Source organism: Lytechinus pictus, chromosome 5 (genome assembly GCF_037042905.1).
Source record: "Lytechinus pictus isolate F3 Inbred chromosome 5, Lp3.0, whole genome shotgun sequence".
Classification (NCBI taxonomy): domain Eukaryota; kingdom Metazoa; phylum Echinodermata; class Echinoidea; order Temnopleuroida; family Toxopneustidae; genus Lytechinus; species Lytechinus pictus.
The window spans coordinates 56,437,027-56,453,502 of NC_087249.1; the positions used below are offsets into that span (position 1 = coordinate 56,437,027).

General features: G+C 35.6%; 1 long non-coding RNA gene across 1 annotated transcript; it reads right to left on the bottom strand.

Moving 5' to 3' along the window:
- Nucleotides 1-6,309: 6,309 nt before the first annotated feature.
- On the bottom strand, nt 6,310-16,263 carry LOC129284189 (uncharacterized). Its single transcript, XR_010293569.1, has 6 exons — nt 16,158-16,263; nt 13,423-13,590; nt 12,459-12,626; nt 10,406-10,542; nt 9,210-9,328; nt 6,310-8,361 (listed from the first exon to the last, which is right to left on the bottom strand). It is a non-coding gene; the product is annotated as an uncharacterized LOC129284189 (long non-coding RNA).
- Nucleotides 16,264-16,476: the final 213 nt, after the last annotated feature.

Here is a 16,476-nt window from a genome sequence, read left to right on the forward strand (position 1 = left end):
ATAACCTGACACCACAATACATTTCATGCTAGGTTTTTGTTTACAGACCCTTTTCTATCCCCCAACTTAGGTCAACAGTGCATAAGTTTCACTGGTCCCAATATTCAAAATCCGTTCATGTCCTTCTGTACAATTGTTTTTTTAAAGCTTACAAACCTATGAATTTTATTTGTAACACCCACTTTATGTATTGAAAGCACTTGAAAAGTAGAATTATTCATTTTTATAATAATAAATAAAATAATACAGGATTTGTATAATGCTCCTATATTACCCTGGCTAAGCTGGACTACCGCATCCGGTGCTCACAGCTTTTTAAGGACTTATATCCTGCAGGTACCCATTTATCTCACCTGGCTTGAGTGCAGCACAATATGGATACATTTCTTAATGAAGGAAACACACCCTGGCTGGAAATCGAACCAATATCCCTCAGATTGAAAAAGGCTTAACCACTAGACAACGACGCCCCCCCCCCCACAATTATATTGGAAAGTGCTTTGAGCATGTTTACATGAAGAAGTGCTATAAATGTTAAAATGTATGTATTTATTTAATAGAAAGCTGTTCAAGATAATTTAACTCCAAAGTTTATTTGGCAAATTGACATAATCATGGCCACCTATTAGATATAACTGACCTTTTGAGGAAACAAAGGTAAAATTCTTCCATTTCTAATGTAGACTCAATGTGGGACTTTCATGAAAGCCTATTCATTTAATAATAGAATCCTAAGGGTTTTTTAACCTCAAAAGACCCTTGACCTTCACCTAGTGACATGATATCTAATTATCTTGAAAATTAATAAACCTAAGTAAAGTTTTTGATGTTGATACCACAGTACAGTCAACGTTCATTGACCATAACTTTAACCTGAAACTCATGCACAATGATGTGATAGTTGAATACCTTTATGTCCAATTTTCTTGAAATAGATTTATATACGCACTCTCAAAGGTTTGTTTTTTCAGAAACTTTATGAGATTCAATGATAATAAAACAACATGGTCAAATTTTGGTGATCGTAAAATACCTATGACCTTGATCATATGACATGAAACTTGTGCAATATGATTAATTATATTTAATGATTACCCAATGTTTTGTTGAAATATCATAATATAGATCCATATATTTCCAAAATTATGAAAATATTTCTAAGTTTACTTTTTCAAAATGGACACCACCTGCCAATTTGGTTATGGCAATAATATCAGATTAGGAGGTCAAGACCACATCGCCTCCTGACAGATTTAAAATTGTCATTCATCAAATGTATGCCCCCCCCCCTTATTACATGTATTATATTTTACACTTTTAAGCACAAATCACCCAAAATCACTATAATCAAAATGACTATCTGCGGTCATTTTGGAGTTACAATACTGGATTTCATGCAGAATAAGTACCATTTTTCTTCAAAAATTGTCCAGCATTAAAATGAGTGTAATTGGATAATTCATTTGAGTACATGTTATGTGGATTGGATTTAATTCTAAATTGAAAATGGCCCGAGAGAGTATTTTTACATTAACAAGCATATGTACAGTTGAGGACAGAAGTTTACATACACCTAGGAATTTTTTAAAAAGTTGACAATTGCCAAACATCATTAAACTTACTGTATCTTATAAAATATTTTTTGCTATCATGACAAATTTGATATCAAACAAATGAGTATGTCTTGCCCCTTCATCAAATTGCTTTGTCATCTGGAGCTGAAATATTTAGGTGTAATTTTTCCAAAAAAATCTTCATATTTTAGACGATTTGAAAATAAAAACTTGACAAAAACATTTCATATTTTTGCTAGTTACTTGTCAACACAAACATTTCAGATCACACTTTTTGTTCAGTGGTGACATATCATGATAGAAAAAGTGATATAAATCATAGATTTGACATTTATATATTTCTATGAAACGACGTTTGAAAATACAATAACAATAGAATAAATTTTATACGAATATTACTATTTTTCTTCAAACAAAATTTCACCTGATATTTACTTTAATCCCATCGGCATCCTTATCATGTGAAAGAGCTTAATATGCTCTTTCATTTGACACCAAATTCGTCATGGTAGTATTTAAATTTCTGAAGATATAGTAAATTTTAGGATGTTTGGCAAACGAACAAATTTGACTGAATTCCATGGGTGTATGTAAACTTTCGGCCTCAACTGTATGTTGAGCGACCTAAAATTAGGGGAAATGAAAGGAAAATTTGTTTTTTTCAATTTTGTAATTTTCTGAGAAAAATAAGATGTTACCATGGCAATGGGAGGTTTGCAACATTCATATTTATATTTATATTAAATGCAAGTGTTACCAAGGCAACAGCAATTCTTTTCTTTCTAATGAACTCATGCAGACTACTTTCTGTATTTTTTGTTCAATATTTAATGGTTCAAACCTTACGCATGTAGATTGTGATTTTCATGGTATTTTCCACCATTATCTCCCCCATGTTATTTGGTTGCCATGGCAATGACCTAAGATTGTATTTATACATTTAGCAACAAGCACATATAGATCTAGCATCATATAATTAGAGGAAATGAAAGAAAATTCAGATTCTACAATATATTTTTTCAAATGTATACTTTTCTGAGAAAAAATAAGCTGTTACCATGGCAACGGCCAATTTGCAATATTGATATTTATCTTTAAATTCAAGCATTGTCAAGGCAACATCAATTCCTATCATTCCAATGAACTCATGCATAACACTTATGTAGTTTTTTAGTAAATGAGTGGGAAAAACCCAATGCATGTAGATTACATGTACATGTAGGTCGCTTTTATTGTATTTTTCGCCATTGTCTTTTTTACCATGTTATTTCTATTTTTACCAAATTAGGTATTATCTGGTTGCCATGGCAATGGAATGAGAGTGTATTTATACATTTAGCAAAACCACTCCTATGTTTAACACCCTAAACGCAGGGAAAATGAAATAAAAAACAGACTTTAAATCAAAATTTTTACTTTTCTGGAGGAAAAATGAGCCGTTACCATGGCAACGGGCCAATTGGAACCATTTTGATGATCTTAAATATTTTGAATTTCATTTGTATTTAATTGGAACATTGAATTCAATCTATTGGCTAATTTATATCATGCTTATCTACCATTTACAGGGAAATACAAGCTATTTTTGATAAATTAATCCGTTGCCATGGCAACGGTCGAAGAGGGCATTTATAAATTTGGCAACAAGCAGATTCATGTTCAGCACCCTCAAAATAGGGGAAATAGCACAAAAAATCAGATTATACAGAAAATTTTTGGTAACCTTAAATATTATGACGAGGAGCTGTATACTATTGGTTTGGTAATAAATTCGCCGCTAATCGAAATCACCTTTTTATGTCTTGAAAATGGACCAAATTGATCTTCATTAATCACTCCATCGATCTAGGGGTGAACATTGGTGCACAGAAAAGGAGGACGGGGTCTACGGTGCCCCGAAAGGTCGGGGTGCATTGCCGAAAATATCGCTCGAGCTGTTATGGCGTGCTATATTATTATGTACGTGTATTCCAACTATTCCACTTTGGTGGCCGGGGGCTGGTAATAAATTCGCCGCTAATCGAAATCACCTTTTTATGTCTTGAAAATCAGCGAAATTGATCTTTATTAGTCATTCCATCGATTTAGGGGTGAACATTGCTGCACAGGAAAGGGGGACGGGGTCTACGATGCCCCGAAAGGTAGGGGGTGCATGGACGAAAATGCTATGTATTATATACGTGTATTCCAACAATTCCACTTTGGTTTGGTAATAAATTCGCCGCTAATCGAAATCACCTTTTTATGTCTTGAAAATGGACCAAATTGATCTTCATTAATCACTCCATCGATCTAGGGGTGAACATTGGTGCACAGAAAAGGAGGACGGGGTCTACGGTGCCCCGAAAGGTCGGGGTGCATTGCCGAAAATATCGCGCGAGCTGTTATGGCGTGCTATATTATTATGTACGTGTATTCCAACTATTCCACTTTGGTGGCCGGGGGCTGGTAATAAATTCGCCGCTAATCGAAATCACCTTTTTATGTCTTGAAAATCAGCGAAATTGATCTTTATTAGTCATTCCATCGATTTAGGGGTGAACATTGGTGCACAGGAAAGGGGGACGGGGTCTACGATGCCCCGAAAGGTAGGGGGTGCATGGACGAAAATGCTATGTATTATATACGTGTATTCCAACAATTCCACTTTGGTTTGGTAATAAATTCGCCGCTAATCGAAATCACCTTTTTATGTCTTGAAAATGAACCAAATTGATCTTCATTAATCACTCCATCGATCTAGGGGTGAACATTGGTGCACAGAAAAGGGGGACGGGGTCTCCGATGCCCCGAAATGTGGGGGGTGCGTCGATCAAAACATAGCGCGTGCTATGTGTATTCCAACAATTCCACTTTGGTTTGGAAATAAATTCGCCGCTAATCGAAATAACCATTTCATGTCTTGAAAATCAACCAAATTGATTTTTATTAATCACTCCATCGATCTAGGGGTGAACATTGGTGCACAGAAAAGGAGGACGGGGTCTACGGTGCCCCGAAAGGTCGGGGTGCATTGCCGAAAATATCGCGCGAGCTGTTATGGCGTGCTATATATTATGTACGTGTATTCCAACTATTCCACTTTGGTGGCCGGGGGCTGGTAATAAATTCGCCGCTAATCGAAATCACCTTTTTATGTCTTGAAAATCAGCGAAATTGATCTTCATTAGTCATTTCATCGATTTAGGGGTGAACATTGGTGCACAGAAAAGGGGGACGGGGTCTACGATGCCCCGAAAGGTGGGGGTGCATTGACGAAAATACGGCGCCTGCTATTATGGCGTGCTATATTATGTACGTGTATTCCAACAATTCCACTTTGGTTTGGTAATAAATTCGCTGCTAATCGAAATCACCTTTTTATGTCTTGAAAATGAACCAAATTGATCTTCATTAATCACTCCATCGATCTAGGGGTGAACATTGGTGCACAGAAAAGGGGGACGGGGTCTCCGATGCCCCAAAATGTGGGGGGTGCGTCGATCAAAACATAGCGCGTGCTATGTGTATTCCAACAATTCCACTTTGGTTTGGAAATAAATTCGCCGCTAATCGAAATAACCATTTCATGTCTTGAAAATCAACCAAATTGATCTTTATTAATCACTCCATCGATCTAGGGGTGAACAGTGGTGCACAGAAAAGGGGGACGGGGTCTAAGATTTCTCGAAACGCAGGGGATGCATGGATCAAGGTCGTTCAGTATGTAATTTTTATTGAGAATGTAATGTGGGTCTGCCCCCCCCCCCTGGTTCAAGGCCCATGTGAGAGGGACTGATCCTTCACATTAAATCATTAATTTATGCATTTTTTTAAGGGAATATTAAAAAATATATTGATACATATAGGAAACTTAGAAAACATAAAATTGATTCATCCTCCGCGCTGGGAATAATATAGTTATCAATAAGTGTTAAATTTACAAAGGAAAATACGGAAGCAATCATCAAAATCTGATAATGAATATTGAAGTTAGCAGTATTTTGTGAAAATAAAATGCACGCAGTCATGACTATCCATTTGAAGTGATTATGATTTCGATCGTGTTCCAACTTTCGTCTTGCTTATATAAAATGTTCTTACATGAAATCATTTTTTTAATCATGTAATGTCTCTTATATCAAAATAATGTCCATTAATGAACAAATGCTTTAAATATTTTTGATGCAATATTTTTAATTCTAGGAGGAGGAACTTTGAATAATCATGATTTCTTATGATTAAAAAAGTGGGAATAAGTATACAGAAGAGATTACTTTTCTCCATTGAATGTTAAAAAAGAAATGCATATAGAACTGTCCGAAATGCGGATCTTTAAAATATTATAACTCTGTTATCCTTGTCCGATATTGTTTTACCAACTTTGTTTGATCCCGTGTTTGATTCTTCTTGATCTGCATTATTTTCAGCTGCACTGCATATGCCATTGCCATGTCATATATACTCCATTCAATTCTTTATGATTGTAATCAAATGTTATCAGTCACTCTCTAAATTCGAGCGATTATAATTGTAATCAAATAGATTAATTTTTTAATCCAGCTCAGATTGTCCTGAGGGACAAATCCCTTCAGATTAAAAAGTAAACTTTTCTTGGATTACTAATTTTTAATCTTCAGGAAGATTACATCAATCATAATCAAATTAGATAAAAAACTAATCAATTATGAATTAACTATAAATCCCTTTCTAGATTAACACTTTCACAATCTAAAAAACAGTACACAATATGAAATTAAGAAATGGGTGCTTTTACAGCTTTATTTTCATAACATTTCATCAGTTAACATTCAAAATTCAATGCTTTCAAAGCATTATTTACATTGCAACAATACACATTTCAGTTAACATTAAAAATTCAATGCTTTCAAAGAATTATTTACATTGCAACAATACACATCAGAGTGTAATGTGATTATGAAGACCATTGTACAATCAATATAATGAAAGTAGAAACATTAAATATTCTGTACAATTATAAGGTGAACTAGAAATATCACCAAAGGTGATTAATACCCCCGCCCCATCAATAACATGCTGTTACCATGACAACATGATTTTTTCGACACGTGAAAAATGTGTCTTGCACATCCTCACACCAAGACAAATGTTTGTGCCAAATTAGTTGAAAACTGAGGAAGTAGTTCGATCCGCAAGATTTTTACCAAATTTTCTGACATTATATATGCCGTTACCATGGCAACAGTTTCCGAAACATGTGAAAAATGTGTCTTGCACATCCTCACACCAAGACCAATGTATGTGCCAAATTTCATGAGTATTGGTTGAAAACTGAGGAAGTATAGTTCGATCCGCAAGATTTTTACCAAATTTTCTGACATGCCGTTACCATGGCAACACAGTTTCCGAAACATGTGGAAAATGTGTCCTGAACATCCTCACACCAAGACCAATGTATGTGCCAAATTTCACGAGTATTTGTTCAAAACTAAGGAAGAAGTTCGATCCTTTATAATAAGGAAGGGATAAGTGACCAGGCAATGTATAATATTGAAAGAGTTTACAATGCAAGTTGTGTTTCAGCGCTAATCAGTGTCACAGTAAATAACTTCATGGCATAATTAATTATAGTCATGTGTACTCAAATTCTTAAATTGCAGAAATAAAGAAATGAGAGCAAGTTAAACAAAAACTTTCAGATTGTTGTAACAGAATAACAGACCAACAGAGACCGTGATTAAGTCTCTGCTGAACTTTGTTCAGGTGAGACAAAAAGAGCAAAATAAATATGAAAATGAAAGTTTAACCTTAATCAGACTGGAGTATTTTGGAGGATGGAAAGACTGGGGGGGGGGGGGGGTAAATGCCCTAAAGGCCCCCCCCCCCCAATCTCAGCTTTGTTGATCGCGCAATCGAAAAACGAAAATAGTCATGCACGTCACCCATGACTTAATCTACAAAACTGTATACTATTTGATTGTTCCAAAATTATTCAAATTAATTTGTTATTAATTATCCTAATTTATGCATGAAATTAGAATTTGACTGTTTTAAATTATAAGGCCCTTCTACCGCTAATCTTTTTAGAGACTCCCTGTGAGATTCTGACCAAATGCACATAAAAAAATAATCAGTATCAAAGTGTTTTAAGTATTTAATTGTTTTTGAAATTTCATATGTATTTCTTTGTTTTCGACTTTTTTGGATGGAAATCGTCGACAATAATTTTATGATCTTAAACAACATGAAATTAATTGATTTTAATCAGTAAAGTAAAGAGAACGGTATAAATTTTGGCTAAAAACAGAATTTGCATTTTGAGCAATTTTGGGACTGACATGCACTTACATAATTATGCATAATTTCGGACTGCATACCCAGGCGTCCCAAATTTGGTCTCAAAAGTTGCATGAGATTTATCGACAGATTTATGGCAACAAAAAAAATTTCAAGGGGGGGGGGGCCTTTCACCCTCCCCCTCCCCAGTCTATTTAGAGTTAAATTTGTCTCTATGTCTTAATGCAAGACCCTGTAAATTCTGCTTGATTCTTTAGCTTATGACTCACGAATAATAAATCACTCTCAGCAATGTAATATCAAACTAGATATCACCTTGTTTTCTAGTTACTTTTGTGAAAAATGTGTCTGCACATCCTCACAACAGACCAATGTATGTGCCAAATTTCATGAATATTGGTTGAAAACTGAAGAAGTAGTTCGATCCGCAAGATTATAGTGGCTTGCGTCTGTGTCCAAGGGCTAGAATATAGGGCTGCAGAAACTCAGCAGACTTCCCAGCTGCTGCCGCTTGAACATCTGTCCCAATCTGGCAAAGAAGCAGAAAGAAGTGATAGTTGAGCATTGATAACATGAGCTACAAATTTTAAAAGCATAGGCCCCAACAATATCATATTCAAACAAATGTAGAACCTAATTACTCTCGTATTCAAACAGGGAGGAAAAAAATTACATGATGTAAACCTGTAGTATATTTGAAACAACCCCATGAATGAAGCATTGGGAGGCTGCCATGATCCATAAACAGCCAACAATATTTATAAGCCAACAATGAGGTTTTGCCAGTGAAGGAGAGATTAATGACTGCATGTATACATGCCTGCACAGATGGAATTTGCATTACATAAGATATTGGAATGCATCTTCAGGATGACATACACCACTGCATTATATTTCTATGGCCTCTTTCAAGTTCTGGCTCTGCAATTTGTAATCATATTATAATTTTTCTTTGTTCATATTTTTGCATTTGTTATTATACATGAATTTGATATTGTTGTTGGATAAATAAATACTACAATTAATTTCTTTTTAATGATCATTCACAATTCTTAATACATAGGATACACAGAAAAATAGAAAAAGTTTTCATAGTGAAAAGTCAAGGGGAGAGGCATTAACCAATGTAGAGGAAGATTCATAAAGAGGTGGCACAAAGCCCGAAAACAAAAGAAAAAAACTAATATAGACTAATTGGGCCGGGTGGAGAAAAACCCAATGAAGAGGGACAGACAGAACAAAAAAGAGAGGGAAAAAATTTGTGAAAATAGGAAGAAACACACACCAAAGGAGAAGCATTGTGGGACAGGAATTTAAGGATAAATTGATGTCTGGTAGGGAACCCAAAATTTGCATATTCACTAATTGACTACTTACAGGTCTGTACTGGATGAAGTGCTCCAAACTCGATGCTCTTGAACTCGAGGTGGGGTTCTTGGTCTTTGTCAGTGGCTTATGTAACATCAGCAACAGTGCAGTTAAAGCACACAGGTCTCCTGTAAAAGATAAATATTATATTATAATTTAATATGTTTAATTAACTTTGGCACACTCCCTTATTGTCATGTAATGATAGTAGGTAAGATCATATCTTATCTGCTCACTTTGATGCAATGATGTACATACATGTACATTGCATCATCTCCTCATTGTAATGCAATGCATATATTGTACCATCCATTCATCACAATTTCATGTGTGATAGAGAGAGAGAGATTACAAGGTCTCTACCAAACTTTGTTCAGGCAAGACAAAAAAGTTTGGAGACAACTGTTGTTTGGATCATTAGATCTGTGAACATCTTTTTAATAATCATGGAGAGTGCCACTTAAGTATTTGAAAACGGATAACTTTTAATATGTTTTGTCTGCTGTCACCTAGATAAAGCAGCAAACTAATTTTCTTTGCACAACCAAACTGACAATAAATATAAATCAGAAATAAAGGGGGAATCTAGGCTGAAAATCTGATAATTTGGAAAGTAGAGTAAAATTTAACAAGCACAACACATCATATGTGTATAAAAAATATATCCCTTATATGGACATAACTCAGTAACAACATTGATCATAAACATTCCATCAGGAGTCAGTCATCCTAGTTTATTATGTCTGGAGCAGAAAATTTGAATAATTATTTCACATACTAAAATACAAAATAAAAAAGTTGAGGTGTGATATCAACAGCTTGCTCATTGAATATGCATGAAACCATTTTATTGAAGAAAAAAAATGCCCCCCCCCCCCGAAAAAAAAGTAACTTCGTTACTTTTTCATCCGATTTTGATGACATCTTTAGTGTTACGCTTGTTATATTTTACTCTATAAGACTTGAAGGTATATCTTTGATGTACTAAACTCTTTTATATAACAATATATGCCAAGGCGCTATCTTTGATCTCCTCTATGCTCTATGCACCTTTTATATCCCCTTCAGTTCCCATTGTTCTTATATTCATGGAAGTAATCCCTTTGATGTTTCCCCCTCTTTCCTATGCACGAACCTACTTCCTTCCACTCAGTGGCGTACCTGGGATTTTTCACAGGGGGGGGCAAAATAAAAACTTTACTCACTGTTGTCACCTTCCTCAAAACTGTTGAATTGATTCTTTTACCGCTGGATACCCGCTCAAACCTAATTTTATGATACGGTCTCGGTAGAACGACTCCCACTTTGAAATAAAATGTTCTGCTTCAAAGTCCATGTTGATCTGTAAAACCAAACAGGAATAAGTATATTTTTGTAAACCTAACTTTCATGCTTGTAATAGTAGAACATTGGGTCCATGATTCAATGTGTACATTTTGCCTAGTTCATGAAACATGGACGTAACCCACATAAGGATAATTAAAGGAGAAAGAAACCCTAGAAACCAGTTGAATTCATATCAAAGTGAAAAATCAAAGAAACGTATAGTTGAAAGTTTGAGCCAGATTGAATGAATAATTAGAAAGTTATGAGTATCTGAATATTGAGATCACTAATGCCATGTAGATCCTCCCATTTGCAATGCGACCGAGATCTGTGATGTCACAGACTTAGAACTCCCCCATTACTTTAATACTTATTTCACTTAAATTCTCTCTTTTATAGAGTCTATTGCAAGATGAGGTGTTCTTTTATGAGAGGACAAGTACAGAGGTTTCACAGCATTATATCATGGATGATTTGTTTGTCATATCATAAGAATGAGCAAAATGAAATATTTTGGGGTATATTTTCAGTGTCCAAAGGGGAGAGTTGTACGTCTGTGACATCACAGATATTGGTCGCATTGCCAATGGCAATGTCTCCATAGCATTAGTGATCTTGACATTCAAATGCTCATAACTTTCTTATTACTTGCCCAATCTTACTCAAACTTTCGTTGATTTCATTCTTTGATTTTTCTACTTTCACACAAGCTAACTTGCTACAAGGGTTTAATTCTCCTTTAACATGCATGATTTGAGAAACTTTGGATCTACCCTAAATATGATTGGAATAAAACCCCTATTTACACCTGGAGAAAATGGGAAAAACTGTAACATTAACGGGAAAGCCTAGTACAATTTCCTCTCTTGGTGAGAAAAGTGCATGCATTTTGTCATTTACATTAAAATTACAAAATATATTCTTTATCTTTAACGCTATCTAGTAAATATTACCCTGCTCCACATGAATAGCTTTAAGTCCCTACCCCTATGGATGATCCTCATCACGTTTGGTTTTGAAGATGATAACAATCTGATTTACCCCCCCCCCCCGGCCCCATTTATTTTCTTTTACACCTACAGGGGCCCAAGTAGCTTGCCTAGATATTGTCATGAAAAACGTATTCTTCCATAAAGGTATATATACAACATATCTTGTTTGTAGAGCTTTTGGGTACCTGAAGAATTATTTGACCCCCACCACCCCTAGCACGTTGCCACATGCCATATACGAACAACTTTAGGTCCTTACCACGTAAGGACGATCTACATGTTTGGTTGAAATCTGATATCTGGTTCTAAAGAAATTCAATATGAAAATATGATTTCCCAAATTGACCCTTTTTCCAATATTTCATCCCCTTTAGGAGCCCAAGGTGACCATCCTAGGTCTTGACATGAACAACTTATATTCTCCATTTATAAAGGTATCTACATTCAACAGATCATGACTAACTGCTTTTGGGTCTGGAGAAGATTTTTAAAGTTTACCCACTTTCTCCAATGGGGGGAGGGGGGGCACATGCTCCATATGAATAAACCCCCTAAAGATGATCCTCACCAAGTTTGCTCGACATCCGCCCAGGGGTTCTTGAGAAGATTAAAATGTAAAAAGTGTAGGCACAACGGACAAAAAGCGGTCACAATAGCTCACTTGAGCCTTTGGCTCAGATGGGCCAAAAATAAGGGAACTGAGCATCAAAATCCTTAAACTGACAACAATCAGACATAGTGAGAATATGTGTTCTTTCAGTACAATTGGCAATCATAACAATTTTAAACATATTTAAGTCTTAATGGATATATTATAAGCAAATGTTTTGTTTAACACGTTAAGCATTAAAGTAAATATACAAGTGTTGCCAATTAGCAGAAGAAAAGGTGATCAAATAGGCCTCTAAATAAGTCGTCATGAAAGCTTGGGTTAACTTACAAGTTCTGGCATCTCTTGTATCCTTGGAAAGGTGGTGATGAAGTCTGTAATGGTCATGTCTGTCCTCTTCTTTAGCATCATTTGACGATAAGCAGCAGTGTCTTTGAAAAAATTGATAATTTTCCCCTTATTTGCTGCAGTGGGAACTGTGTGCTTCTTTCAGTTCACCTGAAAGACAGAAGTTACCGTATTATTTCAACCATCAAAATAACCTGCATGTACATGTAAGGCACTTTTATTGCCTTGGACATACTCTTTGTATTACTTCTAAACGTGCCTTTAATTTGGTGCCCCCTTGATCTCGTATTTTGAGCTATTCTGCATTTAATACATTACACAGATGTGCATGCGTACTAGGGATGCCATCGACATGGCAATTAAATCATCAAAATGACAGAAACCATGCCAATATCGACATGAGAAATAGATTTCACAACATTTGTCAATATAATTTCGTTAAATGTTAACTGTATGAAATCACCTATTAGAGCTTTCCAAATGTGCATTGTCACTCAGATTGATGAAACAAACTTGAGAATGAAAGAATGATGATTATCAAGGCAAGTCATTGACCAATAATAATTTGAATCTCTTTTTTTACTTTTTAATAATTTATTTGACTTATTTTTTAATTGTTCGGAGGGCTTTCGAACAAATCTATACATATAATAACTACATGTACAGTTTGCAATGTGTAATTATTGTAAAATCATTAATCTGACTTCGGTTCAAAGCGTGAAAGCTGTTCGAAAATACTTTTGATAATGTCTTTTCAAATATAGAGCAAGTTTTATTTTTCTACTTTTTCCTTACCAAAACTATATTTGTGCTTTAAGACTATTTTGAATTATCTTTTCTAATCAGTTTATTTAAACTCAGACAAGTCTTTCAGTCAGCCACCCATCTTATTTCACATATTATTTTGCAGGAATCAACACTGTAACAAGATTTACATTTCTCACACCTTTTCTTGTAATTCTTCATCTTGAAGTAATTCCTCATCCACTATCATATCTTCTTGTTTGTGATCATCTGATTTGGCATGCTTCCTCTTCTTACCCTGTTTGCCATTCTGCCTCATATTCTTAAATCTGTACTCAATGAATCCTTCATTTTCTGAGAAGAAATGCTCCTGTCATGTCGAAAGTATAAAACATAAGTAGTCACATGATATCATGAGATCCAGTACTTCAAAAGGCAAAATCATGCATTATGCGTAAAAATAAATAAAAAACCTGATTCAAAAAGGGGCCTGAGCCTTCGATCCTAGCAGAATCTTCTTGGAAGGAAAACTCATTCAGTGTGTTGCTATGGTAACTAAATAAACAGATAATAATGTTTAAATTTTTTGTATTTTTAAAAGAATATGCAATTTAGTGATAAAGATGTAAATTTGTGATTCTACTAATAAGATTGGCCTTATTATCAGCTTTATGTAGACACCGAAATCACAAAATACCATTGATCCTAACTGGAGTTATGAAGATAATATCGGCACGCAAAAAAAAGGGCCCCTAAATTGGAAAAATCCTATTTTAGGGGCGGCGGGCGGGGTCGGCCAGTTGCTTTTTTTTTGTTCCTTTTTAATTAGACATCCTGTAAATCAACAAATAAGTAATAATACGAATTACTCTTATCATTGGAATTCTTGTTTTTATTATGTCAATAATCGTTGCTATGGTAACACACTCAACATAAATACTAAATTGCATTTATACTGGACCTGCCTATCTGTATGCGTTTTGTGTACATTATTACGTCATTTTGATTCAAAATTTTACTGGTTTTTAGTTAACATAAAAGATAAACAAATACTTTATAAAAATCATCAAATTACATATCAAAATAACAGGAATTTACTCTAGATACTTTCTATTGATACCAATTTCTAAGATATTAGGTGTTTTTTACTCTGTTTATAATGTGTCACATGAAGACATGCTTCCATTTCACGGAAGCGTGCCTGCAGGCACGGTCGGCGGTTAAACGCTTAATGGAGTATTAACAGAACACACGTGTCACCTGCTAAAAGTTCAAGGCACCATAAAGGAAAACTGTGTAGGCCTACTTATAGTACAATTTGCATAAATTAGCCAAATTAATGAATTTCCAAATTCTTTGCACAAATTATGATCCCTGTACTTGGCTCTACCAGATTTAGAGTCAAGTTGGACTTAGACCTACATTTAAAAAAAAGCATTGTTTGGTGATTTTAATATATTTGCATTAATTAGCAGTTAATCGATTTCCACATTCTGTGTAAAGGCTATGATTCCTGTACTTACATTAGCTTTTAGTTTTAGATCTTTTACATCTATATCTAGACCCATCTCCTAGATTTTAAGTTTAGTCTAGGTCTAGATCTAGACTACTTGGCCGGTCACTAACAGTAACAATATTCACAGCCGTAAGGCCCAATTAAGGCCAAGGCAGTATAGTGTATCACTCACACTACCTCGAGCGAAGTTTGTGCAGGCTCCACTCCACTTCACTACCGCTACACTACGCTCCACCTACCCAAATTTCGAGACCGTAAACTCTATCTGATATTCCGAGTGACAAAGCCAAAAAAGGTGGGATTAAATGGGGGGGGGGGGGAAATATAAAATTCATGCAACATCACAATCTTTAAAAACAATTAAAACTAATATTCTTACTTTACACCAAGTTTCACTTCTTTTCCATGCTTTTATCAGTCTCAAAATTGGTGATTTAGAGCCAACATGAAGTTCCTCACACGTATAAATAATCCGCTGCCGATTTCAAAACATCGCATGCGCGCGCGAGGGTCCGAGCTCGGACCGGACCCGGTAGCTCATCTCATGCGATACGGCAGCGAATTATTTATGTGTGAGGAACTTCATGTTGGCTCTAAATCACCAATTTTGAGACTGATAGAAGCATGGAAAAGAAGTGAAACTTGGTGTAAAGTAAGAATATTAGTTTTAATTGTTTTTAAAGATCGTGATGTTGCATGAATTTTATATTTCCCCCCATAAAATCCCACCTTTGTAACTTGGAATATCTGATAGAGTTCACGGTCTCGAAGTTCGGGTAGGTGGAGCGTAATGTAGAGGTTTACTGAAGTGGAGTGGAGCCTGCACGAAATGTCGAGGTACACTCACACTGGCACCTAATTGGTCTCAGGCCTACTGTAACAATGATTGCATGCGAAATTCTCGCCCAGAATTAACTGCGACAGCCCGAACGCCCGAACGTCTGCAGCGTTCGGGCCGGCGCAGATATAGACCTCTTCAGTCCACATCCTGCGTTACGTTTGGAACTGGATTGGAGGCAACAAAGCCGAGGTCGAGGAGAGCTAGTAGGGTCTCGATCTCGCTGCGATTTTCGTTATTACTGTTAGCTTTATGCCGTGTTTTTGCAACAAAATAATATTCGGAGTATATAGCAACAGATGGTAGGTAAACATAGCACTGCAAAATATTGAATTTTATGATGTGCTTGACTTTTGGTCCAACCCTTCACACACACTAACAGTTAGACCACTAGATCTAGTCATCATGCGACGGACAGTTGTGTTAATCTCACGTTCAACTCACACGTACACGTAGATCTCCTTCGCGAAAGTTACAGCGTCAATTGAAACGTACTTTCAATCTCAATCAATCACAGTTGCAAATTGCAATCATTAGCCCATTCTTCCTCAGCTTTGATCTGTACAATTCAATAAACACATACCTTTCAAAATCTGAATGATTTCCTCCCCGAAATCTTTTTAAATGTACTCCAGTTCGGCCATCCTGATCCTGGTATGCCTAGATTCAACAGCTCACTTGCACAGTATGTTGTGCGGTACAAAAAGTCGACAGAATTTCTTGATGAGCGAGCCGCGGCGTGGTCATGTGACATATTGTAAGCCTTTTCATTGGTAGATAGTTTGAGTATTTTGTAATTTTGTTTGGATTAACGCGAATTCGTCGATTTTTAATCCATTTCGGATTGACAACGGCAAAATATAACCCAAATAGTTAACAATATTTTGTAATCGCTAACTAGA